This window comes from Mauremys mutica, chromosome 1 (genome assembly GCF_020497125.1).
Source record: "Mauremys mutica isolate MM-2020 ecotype Southern chromosome 1, ASM2049712v1, whole genome shotgun sequence".
NCBI classification, from domain to species: Eukaryota; Metazoa; Chordata; order Testudines; family Geoemydidae; genus Mauremys; species Mauremys mutica.
This window is the reverse complement of record NC_059072.1, coordinates 297,188,355-297,205,404: the sequence shown is the minus strand read 5'-3', so window position 1 is coordinate 297,205,404 and position 17,050 is coordinate 297,188,355. Positions and strand designations below refer to the sequence as shown.

Below are 17,050 nucleotides of genomic sequence, written 5' to 3'. Positions count from 1 at the left end.
AGCACTTGAGGCTCCTGGTACAGGAAGGCCAAAGACCTGAACAGTCACACCAAGAGGGCTCATCATACATGCTGCTTCTATGAGGAGCTTGACCAGATGCTGTCAAGGGCTTCCAATACAGAGTGTGAAGTGGCTCTCAATCCCCTCCTCAACCTTGCCCACGTCATTGTCAAAGGGGATGCTAATGAGGACCAAGCTGAATTGGCAGCAGGAACCATGGAGTATGTTTCAGAAGACCCAGAAGACAAGTAGCATATGATTTTGCACCTCCACCTGGAGGAGCTGATTGAAGAAGCCTCATCCCATCCCAGACAAACTCAAGGAGGACACCAGCAGGAACCAGAACCCAAGGCTGGTAAGTTACAATGGACCCGCCCGCACCCACTCTCCCTGCCAATATCCCCTCTTGCTCTGGTGCTAAATTCCTGATTTTAAGATCCAGGGCATTTGAAATACTTGCACTGACTTTTCCTCCCTGGATAATATGCAATGCTTTGGTATGTATGTGTGTTCAAACTGCAGTGCTGAAGCCATGGCATTGTCATGATCTAGCCCCTTATCAAACTTCTCCAATTTCCCCACTCTATCCAGTCCTCACTACGCTCCACCCTGAAATGGTCCCTAAGCAAGAGATGGTTATAAATCAATTACCTTTTTTCCATTTCTGATTAACTGCTATTATGTGTTCGGCAAAAGGACTTTACTAAAAACAGATACTGTGGATAAACCATTCAGTCAGGCTGCAATGATCCTGTGGTTGCATGGACCAGGGGACAGGAGGAGTGGGTTGGAAAGGTCCCAGTTGGGAATAGGACATTAATAGGAAACTTATAGTTGGTTGTCTAAGGTTAGTCACATCTCTCTTTTGTCTCATGGAAGATTGCACAGTTTCAGTGCGTCTCCCACCTCCTGATCATACCATTGCCTTACAAATAGGAGACAGGCAGAATGGGAGGAGGAGGAAGGTGAAGTGGGGGCAAAGTCTGGGAAGGTTAAAAGAACAGAACACAACTGCGCAACTCTTCGGTTGTCTGAGGAAAAGTTAGTCACAGCAGCCCTTACAACATTTTTACTCTCTCTGATCCTGGTGTCTGGTCTCTTCCCTCACTGAGCCATGCTGTAGGAGCTGGAGGAAGCAGGGGTGGGAGAAGGAGTCAGTCTGTTTGTTGTCCCTTGCAGTAGAGAGGTGAGGGGTTTGTGATGCCAGTCTGAAACTTCAGGGAATCAAATACAATGGCAGCATCTCTTTCTTTCCCTATCCATTTCACCATTGGTAAGCAGACATAGAGGAAGATTTTTCTGGTGTTGTCAGGGACGCATGGGGTGGGTAGTTTTCATGGTTCACATCTCACTTTCCATGTCCACTCCATATAATAGCTGAGCATATACTCAGTTTCCTCTCAAATTGCCTCCCAATCCTGTATACATATTTTAGCAAACTTCTGATGTAACAGAAACTCCAGCTGGGTCTTGAGGTTCAATGGCTGTACAAATCTGCTTTGCTCACCTTCACAGCTGACCGAACCCCTCCATTCAGCAATATAGAGAGAGCTGACCATTAGCGGAAACATCTCTCTGGCGTAGGTTGCTGGATTTCCTCCACAGGAGTGGAAAGCCACTTCTCTTTTCCATTCTGGTACCTTGAAAATTGCTATGTTCTCCAAATGTTGGCCAGCTTTTAAAGAGGAAATTGAAAACTGGCAACATAGGATAATGGAAGGAACCATCTCCTCTTTCTGGAGACAGTATGAAACATTTTACATTTTTTAAAACATTATTACAGTTTTCTTACCATTACTAGCCTCTGTTCCTTCCTCATGGGATACAAAAGTTGTCTGAGAACCAGGGATAGTTTAACAGTCACATTTCTAGAATTCTGAAAAATATCAAAATTAGGGCCTTCTTCAGTAACATTCTTGACTTCTTGGCTTCTTCCAAAGGAAAAAAAAGTATAATGTTACCGTTCTCTTTGAATGGGCAGGACCTTGAACTCAGGAGAGCAAAACCATGCTGCCAATTACACTCTCCATCTCATATTTCTAATAAATGTTATGCTTTCCTTGACTTGTGTGTAGCCCCTCCTTCCTAAGAGTCAGTGACAATCGTGAGCAGTCTTCCCTAATGGTTGGAGCAACAATCCAGCCTACCAGTTAGAGCTAAAACCAGCTGGGACAGGGTCTTGAAGCAAAGTCAAAAATTGGAGCCAGGAGCCAAAGCCTAAACCAAAGTTGCAGTCAAAAAACAGCCAAAGAGTCAGAGCTAGGAGTGAGAAGTCAAAGCTGAAGGGTTAACCGGAGACATAGTCAGGAGGAATAGCTGAGGGTCAGAGCTGGGATGGAGCTGGGTGCTGGGGCGGGAACAGATTGAGGCTGGGACTGGAGCAGGGCTTGAGACAGCAGAGGCAGGGACTGGACAAAGCACAGCTGCAGGTGAGGAGCACATTGAGCTGCTACTGAGCTTAAGTATCAGCCTGCTGACTTCTGCAGCTAAGCAGGTGGTGAAGTCAATCAGGGTATGTCTACACCTCAATTACACATCCCCTGCTGGCCCATGCCAGCTGAGCTGGGCTTGTGGGGATCAGGCTAAAGGGCTGTTTAATTGCAATGTGGACATTCAGGCTTGGGCTGGCCCAGGCTCTAGGACCCTGTGATGTGGGAGGATCCAAGAGCTCAGGCTGCTGCCTAAGCCCAGATGTATATATCACAATTCAACAGCCCTTTAGCCTGAGCACTAAGATCCTGACTCAGCTGGCATGGGCCAGATGCGGGTGTCTAGCTGGAGTATAGACACACCCTCAGACAGCTTCTGTCAAGCCCAGCTGTACTCATTAGATTGAATGATGCCATGATACTGTAAATGCTTTTCTGACTGTCCACCCATTCTCCTTCCCACCCAGGTTCAGAAATATTCAAACTCCTAATGATACAGGGAAGGGATGGGGAAAGTGCAGTAAGTGTTACACCTCTACCCCAATATAACGCTGTCCTCGGGAGCCAAAAAATCTTACCACATTATAGGTGAAACTGCGTTATATCAAACTTGCTTTGATCTGCTGGAGTGCGCAGCCCCACCCACCCCGGAGCACTGCTTTACCGCATTATATCCGAATTTCTGTTATATCGGGTTGTGTTATATCGGGGTAGAGGTGTATGTGTTAATAGAAAGCTCTGCTAGCCTTCAACACAGCAGAAGTCTAAACCACAGAAAAGAGGGAGTTGAATGTCTTTATGGCTTAGTTCACATGCAGAAAATTGAAACATAACTGCAGTAACAATATGGGCAAAGACAGCATCTATCACTACTCTCTGCATAAACAGTTCTCTCTTCCCTCCCCCCACCTTAATCAGTTTCAACCATAGTAGAGATTAGTGCTTTATAAGAGCCACTAAATCCAGTTAAAACCTTGAATGAATGGTCAAAAAACCAGCATGGCTGCATACCTCACCCCCAAGCAAATTTTCAGACGTTTTTTAAGGAAGATTGAGTGTTGGAGATAACAGAGGTTTGTAAATAAATGTGTACAGTGAAGGCAAATTCTTTGCACAATGACCATATAGTAACTCATCTGCTGCCCTACATAGCACAAACCCAGTCCCAACATGAAGGTGTCCTGTTAAAATTGTTTTTAATGTCTGCAATGTCACACGAACAAATGGCTAATGACCTGCAGCTACGAGGGAACAAAACCCTCACAAAGCTGTGTAGCCACACATGTATTGTACCAATGTCCCCTCATGTGCCTTTTCAGCAGCTGTACAGGATGTGAAGGTGTCCCTCAGCATAGACAGATGTCATCCACTGCCTCCCTGCTGTTCCAAGATGTGTGCTCATATGGCATTCTTGATTTCCCTTGCCTGCTGGTAATCAGGATCAGTGTGCCTGCACAGTTTGTAAACCAGACTTGTCCTGAGCCCACTCGGGTTGGAAGCACTTCCCTGTATCCTCACAAATGTTATGGAGTGCACACCAGGTGGTAATTATACGAATGTCAATTGCCACATAGACTTCTGGATAGGTGCATATGCAGGGCCAATGATATTTCAGCCATGATCATTCTTCAGCTACTGAGTCTGTAATTTAATTCCTTTGTATCGGTGTCACTGATTTCAGGGTATGGTTTCATGAGCCAAGTTAGGAGTGGGTATGCCGGTATCCCAAAATAACAATTCGCATGGAACAGACACACCACAGGAGAACAATATCAATTCTGCAGAATAAAATCTCCTTCAAGAACAATCCTGATCGCCTCAGCACTCTGGCATCATGAACCTTTTCAATATTTACCATGCTTGTATTCATGAATCTGCCTCTATGATTCACTAAGCCTTGCAGAATGAGTGAATAGTAACATTTTCAGTTCCCATACTCACCTGCCCCTTGTGGTGGGTGAAGTATTGGGATATGGGTGTCATCAGTGGCCTCTGCACCGTTCAGAAACCCCATCTTCTCAAATCTAGCTCTTATTTCTGGAACTTTGCTGATGGCAACCACCTGTGCATAGATCACAGTGATAATTGACTTGCAAACTTGCACAGCCATGCCCCCAACAGTGGACTTTCTAATCTTAATGTAGCTTGCAATGAACCTCTAGTTGTCTGGTATTGCCAGCTTCTGTAGGGCAACAGCATCCCCACTTCTGAACTGGTATGATTTCCTGAATCAAGTGTTCTAGTGCTGGAGGTTTGGTGTAATCTCCTTACACAGCTCCATGAAGGTCTATTTCCTCATTCAAATGTTCTGAAGCCACTGCTGGTCATCCCTGGTTTCCAGAATGATGTGACCACACCACACCAGTGCCATTTCTCCTGCATGAGAAGCGATGGTCCATCCAAGGGCATACTGTGGCAATGCCAGCATTCACCACATATGTACAATGTGAGCTGAATGAATTGTCGTTGATCCTCAGGATCAGCCATCTTCAATGTGTCAGAATATTCTACCTAATTCCATCCAGCATCTCACCGATTGCCTTCTCCACTGCATAACCATTAGTCCATCAATAAGGAGCAGTACCAAATCATCCCACTGACCCATGTCTTCTACCAGGTTTTGCAGAGAACCAAAGCGAGGGACAACACGATCAGGAGCTGCCATTGGCAAATGTGTGAAGGAGGGCCACAGTACCAGCAGAATGCAGCAAAGTGAATCCTAGAATATCACAGAACTCTAGGATACCACCTCTGATATGGTGGTGCTAATGTCGCATAACAACAGTGGCAGTGTGGAAATGGGTATATGTGTTCACAAAGCTCTATACCAGTGCCCAGCACAGCATCATGTAGACACTTGGCATGGCTATGGGGAACATACACAATCATGGGTATGCACATTAGTGTATACATAGTCTAAGGATGAGCTGGAGGTGGCCTGGCTTATTCCTAGTGTTCAGAAAGAAAAGCGCACACAATGCTTTCTGAACTGCTGTTCTGGAAAAAAAACAACACTTTTTTTAACATAAGCTGATATGAGGAAAAAGTATTTCTATTCACAATAGTGATGGATACAACAATACAGAATTGCTAGCCACAGAACACACCCCTGTTACTCCCCACTGTTGGCACCTGTAACCCATTCTGACAGAGTGGCAGCACTGGTTTCTATGTGCCTGAAATTTCCTGCTTCTTGTTGATTCAACTGTCAGCAAAATCACAAAAAGATCAGAACATACACTGAAGTGGGCCACAAACTAGAGACAGAAAAGTACATTTTGATTTTTAACTTTACAAGGAGTAAGTGAACTACAAAACTAAAAATACCATTTTAATTTGAGTAAATGCTAATTTTCCTACCAATTTCAAACAGACACTTACAGATCCATTTTACTATCATCACCAAGTTACCTAAATGAAGACAGAAAAGGATAAGACCCAAAGTGTCAGATGAATTTTTGATATGACAGGTTTAATTAACTAACACAAATATTATCATTTATTAGCTCTTTTAATAACTTGACCTTCAACTTCTCCTCAGGGAAAAATACACAGTAAAGGCAAAGACATTTCTTCTAAAAATGACATCTGCTGATAAAATACTTTATTTGGGGTTTATATATTCTGTATTTCCAGGGTGTGTGTATGTGTGTGTGTATAGTTCAACCTAATTTATTTGCGTGTGTATGTGTATGTGTATACACACACGCACACCATATATATATATATATATATATATATAGTACTTTTCTTCTATTAAGACTGATTAAAACATTGTAATGTGACATTTATAATTCTGTTCCATTACTAGAAAAAACAGGTAGTAGATTGCTACATATTCACAGCTGATAATTATGAATAACTTGCATTTACTTCTCATGCAAAGATCTCAAAGTGTTTTACAAAGAAAAGTAAGTATTTCTATTCCCATTTTTTAGATGGCAGTCCAACAAGATCTGAGGCACAGAGAATTAAAGCGAGTAGCCTAAAGTTATAAATCTGCATATAGGGAGTGTTATTTGAACAAATCAAAACAATTAATTTGGTTGCTCCAGAAACCTGGCTGAATCATGGGCTGGTTTCTTCTGTTAAACTCAACTGTGGTACTTTAAATATAATCTTCTATAATCAAAACCAAGGAAATTTCTTATGTGCTTCTACTAACAGGTAGTTTAAGTCCTTACTAGGGTAGCTTCCCTAAAGTTACTCACATTTGTTATATTAAAGGGGGAGTCTGCTGAAAGGGCAACTTTGAAGTCTACTCTCTGTGCATTTTCAGTGTGACACATCAAAGGGAACCAAGTTCAGTACATACAGCTCTTCACTTTTCATCCTAGAGAAAAATGTAAGAAAGTGAAAATTGTAGGGATACAGATTCTTGGGATTAAGTTATTGGCTTCGGCAAATACAGCCATGGGAAGGCAGACATTCAGAAATAAATTCTTGAGTCTGTGGAGTTTCCACAACATCAGCCCCTCAGATACTAAACTGCTGGTAGGTTGGTACATTGCATAGGTACATCCCTCTGGAAGGGGTTCAGGATGTGACCACTGAAGAACAGTAAAGCTTTAGGAGGAGTGTTCACAAGGGTACTACAGATTCCACCAAGACCAAACGAATAGATCTGTTTTGGAAGAGTTGCAGTAAAGTTTTGCTGATGCACCACAGGGAGATAGCAGTGGAGATGCTGGCCCAGTCAGCCAGTGCAGGACATCATACCTCTTATGGCTTCTGATGTCACAAACAATTAATTATATGTTGGGTAAGTGATGTAGCCACTGTATCACGGTAGCTGCATCCAGAGACATCAAGCACATTCATCCATCATCAAGATGATAAAGAGGACAGTCCATAACCAAATAGCACGCTCTTTGTTCTTGAGCTCCACAGAGGCAGGACAGCGAGCTCAAGAAACTCCATAGGTAAAGATGTGAGTTAAACTGCCTGTGACCACAATGTATCTTCTTGTAACAATGAAGGATCTTTCAGTTCATATGGTTGTTCTGAGGGGCATGCGAGAGCTAGTTCAGAGAGATAGATCTAAGTTGTTTATCTGCCAAGACATGCACCATCAATCCAACCACATTGTTGGTGTTCCTTAGAAAGATCATCCCCAATGTACTGTATGAGAGGCTTATCTATTTCAGAAAAGGGTGTCTTAACATTAGCTGGTATTTTTGATGTGGCTTTCAGATGAAATGGTGAACTAAGCTGTCTTGATAGTTGTCTGTGCGCAGTAATGCAGCCCTACATTCACACCTAATCACCAGGGGATCAATGCCATCCACAACTAGAAGGCTGGAGAGTGGATTTAGCCAGGCCACACCAGTGATGATATGAAGGACAGAGCTGATCATTGAGTCCAGCTTGCCATGATGATGACTGGATTCCCATGTTGCCACACAGTTTTCAGCAAGTGCATTAATTAGGGAATTGGTAGATGTCCATAAAGTTGCAGCACACGTGCCCCATGAGTTGCTGGCAAGCCTGTGGAGGAGTGCAACTCTTGACTGGATTTTCATGTCTTCTCAATGTGTTTGATGAAATAGTGGGGCAAATAAACAACTTGAGCTGCAAGGGAATGGGTGCATAGACTGTGTTGTGGCCTTGGATAAAACAATACTAACCCTTTCAGCATTATCTCACAATAGCTCAAACTTGGCTCCACCATCTCCGTCCTCATTATTCTTGCTGCTATGATGCCTCAGGTGTACACAAGTCTTTAGAGACAAAGTGACAGGCATGGGCTCAGGCATATTTACCATCAAGATTAAACATAACACAGCATAGGACAACAAAAGCAAAGGGCTAGATTGTGAAAGCTGCTCTCATGCTGGTGATCCTGAACTCACGAGAGTAGTGCCATTGACTAGCATTGACATCAGTGGGACTACTTGTGCAACAAAGTGCTCACTAGCATGAACAAGGGTGCAAATTACACCCCACAAGAGGTGCAAAAGAATAAGGGAGGCTTATGTTTACACCAGTCAGTGAATTCTGCCTACCTGAAATTCCCCCTACTATTTCAATTTGAAATAATAATCTAAACTTTCAGTCATTAGACATTTTAATAGAATTTACTGTCAGTGAATGTCATTATATAGGTAGCAGCATTTTTGTGGGGAGGATAGTGATATCTAGATAAAGGATTTGTATTTCAGTGTGTAAAACACAGGATTTTTCTGGATCAAGGGCATTGTATATAGCAAATGTAAATCATGACTACCATTATTTTTTATGTAGTGGAAAGCTACATTTTATTTCTATAATATGGCCTTACATCTTTTTGGAGCAGGGAAAGGGCTTTGACATTTTACAAGCAATCAGTTTTGAGCTACCCATGCTTTGTGGCTAAGTCGCAGAAGTTGCATGAAGCTGGTGAAGAGCGCAGCTCAAACTATTTTTTTTGTTCTTTGCAGCCTGGATAAGCATCCGGACATTCAGATGCTTATCTGAGATTTATCCAAGCCTCTTTGGTCAAGAAATCACTCTGAAAATCTTACAAGAGCAGGTGTTCTTGTGTGATTTCCAGTACTTCCTAGATTCAGTTTAGAAATAATAAAACCTTGTAATTCTGCTGTGCTTTCCAGCTGAGGATCTCAGAGCACTTTGCACACATTGATTAACTCTCACATTACACCTATGAAGGAAAACATTTTTATCCCCATTTTACAAATGGGGAAACCGAGGCACACAAAGGTTAAGTGATTTGTGCATCTTAATAAAGGAAGTTTGTAGCAGATAAGAATAGAATCCAGGACTCCTGACTCCTAGTAAATTTATCTAAACGCATGACATTTCACTGTTGCCATTAGAAACTGAAACCAAAAAATACAGAAAGAAATTAAAATGAAAAATTTTAAAAAGCTTAAGATTTTCCCCTGGGTTGACTCCTAAAGTCTCCTTATCCTTTGTAGTATATAAAGTATATTAGTAATCAGGCCAAGTGAAATCTTTTGAGTTTATCTCTGCAATTGAGTTTATCCTTTGAGTTTATCTCTGCAACTGAAAAAAATGACATCAAATGCATATTTTTAAAACAGAAAATTAATATATCCCTACTATAAGTGAATCTTGGAGTGAGGCTCAAAAACTGTCTTCCTTATGGCCTGTCTGGTCAGGACCTATATCTAAATGCTTCCTCTTGTCTATTGTGTGTCACATTCACAATTGTGCTGTACGCAGCAGTGATACATTGCACACAGCTCTGGGTATGCCTAGAGACCTGGATTGAAATTTTGACTCCAATGAAGTCAAGGAGATTTTGCTATTAACCTCAGTGGGACCAGGATTTCACACCTTATATTTGGGGGCATTCCTCAGGCCACGAGAAATCCTCCAAAGAGCTGATATTAAGCGGGTATGATGTAGAAGCATGTTATAAAAGTTTAACCAAATTTTTGTGAACCTCTAGTTTGTTTCAATGTGAGTTTTATGTTAAATTCTTATTTTATCTAGAATTGGGTCAAAACTGTAACCTGGGATTTGAATCCTCCTGACTTTCATGTAGGGTGGAAAAAAAATTAGGTACCATAAACTACTCTCCTCAGAACCTTCCATGACTTTATGAAACCAAATCTCCTTCTGTTCTCTCTGCAAATTAAATTCAAATCTGCATAGAATTTCTTTACATTTTTGCCTTGCAAATATGACACCAATTACATTAAGTGAAAGCCCATAAATTTCCATACATTTTGTACATTCCAATTGGTCTTGACCATTGGTATAATAAAAAGCAAGCAGGCGGGGAATGGGGGAGGGGGATCCTAGGATATTCCTTAAGATTTTATATTAGGGGAAGGCAACTTTGCATACATTTAAGTTGAAGTCCTTGCCAATTATGCAGACATTTTCCATAGATTTCTCCTGGCCCGATTAATAATATATTGTACACACTACGTCTCTAGGGTTTTTAAGACCAGATTTATGTTTTAATAAGACTTATCTAAAAAGGTTAAATTATAATTGGAGCCAAACAAAATGATCCTCTGGAGATTTAAGTATCATCTTTCTGTGCAACCTCCACTTTGGATCAAAGAGGGTAAAACTATAAGCGTAAAGACCTTTGAAGCAGAGATATAAATTCACATGGGGCTCAGCAGATATTCCCAATACCAGTTTTACCACAGGATTCTCAATAGTGATAAGCACAACAAAGTTTATTAGCTTTCCCAGAAGCACTATTTTTGGACAGCAGTATTTCCAGTAATTACGGCAGCAAGGCCACTCAGCATTGTCAGGTCCTTTTATGTCATATGCTAGAGACAAAAGTTCCGGAATGAAGGGCACATTAGACAATCTGTTTTGTATCTTAACAAATTAGCTCCAAAAAATCTCTAAAAATTCAAAGTTAGAATTTTCATGACTAGATAGATACTGTCTGGAGTTGACTCCCTCTTTATAGGTCCTGCTGATTTGTTTTCAGGACATAGGTTCTGTTTCTCTCCATCCATCTCCATCAGAGTCTCCATCTCTTACTACCCGAAGTCCCTCCACGCTTCCAAGGATCTGTCTATGTCCAAAGATCTCTTTCTTTTCCAGGTTCCTCCTTCATTATCGTCTTTGACCTTACTGCATATGTCAGACACCTGCACTAGACTCAACACAAGTGATATTCCTCCTTTCTGCTTCTAACATCTAGCTTCTGCCAAAATTATCAAGCAGGGGAGATTATGAGGATGGCTCTGACATCATGGTTCTTACGGCCATAGTCAGGGAAAACACGTCTTCATAGAATCATAGAATCTCAGGGTTGGAAGGGACCTCAGGAGGTCATCTAGTCCAACCCCCTGCTCAAAGCAGGACCAAACCCAACTAAATCATCCCAGCCAGGGCTTTCTCAAGCCTGACCTTAAAAACCTCTAAGGAAGGAGATTCCACTACCTCCCTAGGTAACCCATTCCAGTGCTTCACCACCCTACTAGTGAAAAAGTTTTTCCTAATGTCCAACCTAAACCTCCCCCTCTGCAACTTGAGACCATTACTCCTTGTTCTGTCATCTTCTACCACTGAGAACAGTCTAGATCCATCCTCTTTGGAACCCCCTTTCAGGTAATTGAAAGCAGCTATCAAATCCCCCCTCATTCTTCTCTTCTGCAAACTAAACAATCCCAGTTCCCTTAGCCTCTCCTCATAAGTCATGTGCTCCAGCCCTCTAACCATTTTTGTTGCCCTCCGCTGGACTCTCTCCAATTTATCCACATCCTTCTTGTAGTGTGGAGCCCAAAACTGGACACAGTACTCCAAATGAGGCCTCACCAGTGCTGAGTAGAGGGGAATGATCACATCCCTCGATCTGCTGGAAATGCCCCTACTTATACAACCCAAAATGCCATTAGCCTTCTTGGCAACAAGGGCACACAGTTGACTCATATTCAGCTTTTCGTCCACCGTAACCCCTAGGTCCTTTTCTGCAGAACTGCTGCCCAGCCATTCGGTCCCTAGTCTGTAACAGTGCATGGGATTCTTCTGTCCTAAGTGCAGGACTCTGCACTTGTCCTTGTTGAACCTCATCAGGTTTCTTTTGGCCCAATCCTCTAATTTCTCTAAGTCCCTCTGTATCCTAGCCCTATCCTCCAGCGTATCAACCACTCCTCCCAGTTTAGTGTCATCTGCAAACTTGCTAAGGGTTCAGTCCACACCATCCTCCAGATCATTAATGAAGATATTGAACAAAACCGGCCCCAGCACCGACCCTTGGGGCACTGCACTTGATACCGGCTGCCAACTAGACATGGAACCATTGATCACTACCCGTTAAGCCCGACCATCTAGCCAGTTTTCTATCCACCTTACCGTCCATTCATCCAGCCCATACTTCTTTAACTTGCTGGCAAGAATACTGTGGGAGACTGTATCAAAAGCTTTGCTAAAGTCCAGAAATAGCACATCCACTGCTTTCCCCTCATCCACAGAGCCGGTTATCTCATCATAGAAGGCAATTAGGTTAGTCAGGCATGACTTGCCCTTGGTGAATCCATGCTGACTGTTCCTGATCACTTTCCCCTCCTTTAAGTGGTTCAGGATTGATTCCTTGAGGACCTGTTCCATGATTTTTCCAGGAACTGAGGTGAGACTGACTGGCCTGTAGTTCCCTGGATCTTCCTTCTTCCCTTTTTTAAAGATGGGCACTACATTAGCTTTTTTCCAGTCATCCGGGACCTCCCCCGATCGCCATGATTTTTCAAAGATAATGGCCAATGGCTCTGCAATCTCATCAGCCAACTCCTTTAGCACCCTCGGATGCAGTGCATCCGGCCCCATGGACTTGTGCTCATCCAGCTTTTGTAAATAGTCCTGAACTACTTCTTTCTCCACAGAGAGCTGGTCACCTCCTCCCCATACCGTGCTGCAGAGTGCAGCTGTCTGGGAGCTGACCTTGTCTGTGGAGACAGAGGCAAAAAAAGCAATGAGTACACTAGCTTTCTCCACATCCTCCGTCACTAGGTTCCCTCCCTCATTCAGCAAGGGGCCCACACTTTCCTTGACTTTCTTCCTGTTGCTAACATACCTAAAGAAACCCTTCTTGTTACTCCTAACATCTCCGGCTAGCTGCAACTCCAAGTGTGATTTGGCCTTCCTAATTTCACACCTGCATGCCTGAGCAATACTTTTATACTCCTCCCTGGTTATTTGTCCAATCTTCCACTTCTTGTAAAATGTTTTTTTGTGTTTAAGACGAGCAAGGATTTCACTGTTAAGCCAAGCTGGTCGCCTGCCATATTTACTTTTCTTCCTACACATCGGGATGTTTTGTTCCTGCAACCTCAATAAGTTTTCTTTAAAATACAGCCAGCTTTCCTCGACTCCTTTCCCCGTCATGTTATTCTCCCAGGGGACCTTGCCCATCAGTTCCCTGAGGGAGTCAAAGTCTTGCAGACTATGCAACTATGCGACTTGCAAAATTAAGTAACGTTACTGTGATGTGAGTACCATATACCTGAACTGAGGTACCATATACCTGAACTGGACTTTTTGTCATACTATATAGAACATTAGTTTTAGTTTTCACTTGTAACAATGGTTTTTTTTCCCAATGGAAGAACTACTCAAGCACAGAAGTGTCCCAAAACCTCTTCCAAATAAAATCCACTGGATTTGAGATGGGGGCATTGAATGAATACATTCAGAGCTACAGAGAGTGATAAAAAATAGCTGAGAGACTTTCAGTAGGATAATACTGCAATATTAGGATAATAGAATAGTAGGATAATAGAATGACAAACATTCAAGTTAACCCTTTCCTGCCATCTAGTGCTATAGATTAGAAAACGGGGGGGGGGGGGAAAGGTTCTTTTTAACTCTATGAAAAGCTTCTAATTCATTTTCTACTGTACCCAACCAGGAATCAGGACATCTTTGTGCTAAACTGCACATGCAAATAACGAAAAAGTAATTCTCTGCCCCATACCCCCTCCCACAAGAGCATATATTCTAGTATGTGACAGAAGACAATAGGTGGATACAAGAAATAGATGAGGGTAGAACAAGGTAGCAGCGAAATAATGATTAGTTTAATAAGCATTGGTAACAGCACACTACGTGCTCAGCCATTGTCACATGTTTTATAGTTTGTTGGTAAGTTTGCACCACATACACAAATGCAACAGATTCTATTTTAGAGATTGAACCTTTGCCAGGTGACTGTGAAAGGGAAAAAAAACCTTACATGGTATATGTGTTACCAGGAATTTATTTCCTACATTGGTACCGTTTGCCATTAGGAGATCCTTGCCATTGTGTGGCCATTACAGAAACTCCAATCCTATATAAATAGCATAAACTTAAAAGGGATGACAGACCACAATATCTTAGACTGGGTTATGCAGGATGAATGGTCCAAATGGAAAACCTTAATGGTGAAGTTCTTGCTTTGTAACCACTATCCTTTAAAGATATTCCACAGTACCATAGCTACAACAATGAATACTGCTCTGCTCTCCAGAAAGGAGGCATAAAGATTGCTTGACGTGACTTTCTGAGATGGCAGATTGCAAAGCAGAAGAGTCTTGAAAAGAATAGGAGGAAGAAATTATATAATAGGATTCCAGGCAGGTGCTCTAGAGACACTGACGATGACAGAGACACTAACGATGACTTCATGAGGTCTCTGGTGAGGCAGATATGCTGGCTCACTTCTACAGAGATTTTGGAACAGGAACAATTGCCCCAATGTTTATTTTGAATTAGACTACATCCCACAAATTATTAAGGTATGGTCTTCATTCAAGGTGTATTTTATCCCTGTGTAGAGGGGCTGCACATGTTCCATGTACCACTTAAGTTCTACTCCTGGACTAGAATCTGATGAATGTGTCACCTACTTTTCAGGGCCGCCCACAGAATTCAGGGGACCTGGGGCAAAGCGGGGAGTTGCGGAGCTTGTACTCATCCGGTGGCGTTCTGGGTATTCGGCAGCATTTCAGCAGTGGGGGGCCCTTCAGTCACTCCACTCTTTGGCAGCACTGAAGGGCCCCCCCATTGCCAAAATGCCACCAAAGACCTGGACTGCCACCAGGCCAGGGCTCGTGGGGCCCCTGCAGGGCCCAGGGCAAATTTCCCCACTTGCCCCCCACTCTGGGCGGCCCTGCTACTTTTATAAACAAGCCATAAAATGTGTTCTATTGCTGTATAGAGTAAAGAAAGGAAATGCCATATGGACTGCCTAGATTGTCTTTGGAATAAGTTACGGGCCAGACTTTCAGAAGAACTCAGCTACCAATGAGGCATCTAAATGAAGTTGGCAGATTTTAAAGAGCTCAGCTCCCACCAGCTGCCATTGAGAACAGTGAGAGTTGCTAGGTGCAGAGCTATATTAGAAATCTGGCCCTAGAGTTCTGTGCTAAGGTATCTCTTCCCTGTATATTATATTGCCTGAGAGAAAAGAAGGTGAGCCCTGGGGATTTTCACAATTCATCTGTGAATAAACACAGAGAAGATTATCTGGGTGATCTGAGGGATAAATATAAAAATCTTTTAATAATTCAATTTATCAAGGGCAGGCAAGTATATACTGTTTAGTAAGAGTTCCTTTGAATGCTATTCCTTGTACATATTAAAGTATTCTTCCTTTTGTGCATAAAGCTGTATTCCAATTCCACAAATTCCTCTTTTTTGCACATACTTGGCCTCTAGCTTTTTGTATCCATCTTAAAACTTGACCTTTTAGTTTCCCTCACCCCGTCAGCTGTCTGAAGTTAAAGGAACAGCAAATTGAGAAAATAAAGATGATACTTAATATGGCCATCTTTAATACTATCATATATCGATCAAGGAGACAATCTTTTATACAATGAATTATGGGTTATTTTGGTAGCAGCAGAAGACATGCCATGTATCTTGCCAACTATAGATTCCCTAGTTATGATCAAGAGTCCCCAAATAGATGGCTATGAAGTATTCTCCAAGGTTATTTTAATGTTTATAAATGTGTTTAATTTAGTTAGTAACGTAATAATTCATCTATTTGACTGCAAAACTGTCGTTTTCAATTGGCGTGGTGTACTGAACAAATATATGCATAATATTAAATCTTTCTTTTTAAAGTGATGGGTCATCAAATGCAATACCAAACCTACAAAAGGAAAGCAGTATGGAGCTCCCTGCCAAGTCAGAATATGACAAGGTTCTCTCTAGAATGAATGGCAGTGTCAGAAATCACATACTACTGATCCACACCCAGGTGGTATGATGTTTTAAAGAGAAACTTCATGGATTATGGACCTCTACTAAGGGACCAGTTCCATGAGTACATTTCCAGCCCATGAAGTTTGAATACATATGAAATGAACACAGCTTTCACCCCTCTCTATATGGTACAACAGTTGAAAGGGCTAATGGAAAGCTCTTCTTAAGACCTACTTAATATAAGACTCCATGTTATTATTTATTCTATGTTGTAAACATGCATGGCATCTGTAGACAATGTAGAAAAGTAGTTTACAATTGAAGGACAAACTTGTGACTTTACACCTTGTCCTGGGAATGACACCCTCAGGAGCAGTCAGGAGAAGAGCATTCTGGCAGTTCCTTCACTAGAACCCCGGAGTCAGGGGAGAATTAACATGTGCTAACAATTTACCAGATACAGATTCCTTCTCTCCTTGTGCTGGCTCAGATGTGCAAACAGCCATGTTTTGGGGCAGAGTAAAGCCAAGGTTCATCCCCAGTCTCTGCCCATCTGCTCTGGGAGAAAGGACATAGTGACCCCCGAGATCCCTCGCTCCTTCTCATGCACAGAGCAGCAATTTAGGTAAATTCATAAATGAGGATCCTATTCCCTATTATTTCCCTGAACAACCATGTAGGTCCAGTTACAGTCTTGCTCTAATTCATCTAATTGTTGGTTGTTCAGAACTTCCCAGATCCTTTAATGAAGGAGCATTATTTTCATCCTTTAAACACAGCACCAAGTCATAAAAATATCTTTTCAATCTTGGCCAATGAATTATTCATGGTCCCCCAGGCAGTATACTCCATATCATGAAATAAATAACTATTTGATAATGTCAATATCAAAGAAAGCAGTTTTCTTGATGTGAGCAGAACATTAAAGATATACTTCCCAGGGCTCTCTTCAGTCTGAATATTATACATGGTACCCAATGGAGACCCATTTCTGC

At 42.1% G+C, this 17,050-nt stretch overlaps 1 long non-coding RNA gene across 1 annotated transcript in view; it reads left to right on the top strand.

Annotated features, from left to right (window-relative positions):
* The first annotated feature begins 7,232 nt into the window (after positions 1 to 7,232).
* Positions 7,233 to 17,050, top strand: part of LOC123375307 — a 50,939-nt gene continuing 41,121 nt past the window's right edge. Inside the window, exon 1 of the long non-coding RNA XR_006581392.1 lies at positions 7,233 to 7,351. This is a non-coding gene — a long non-coding RNA (uncharacterized LOC123375307). The remainder of the gene's footprint in view (positions 7,352 to 17,050) is intronic.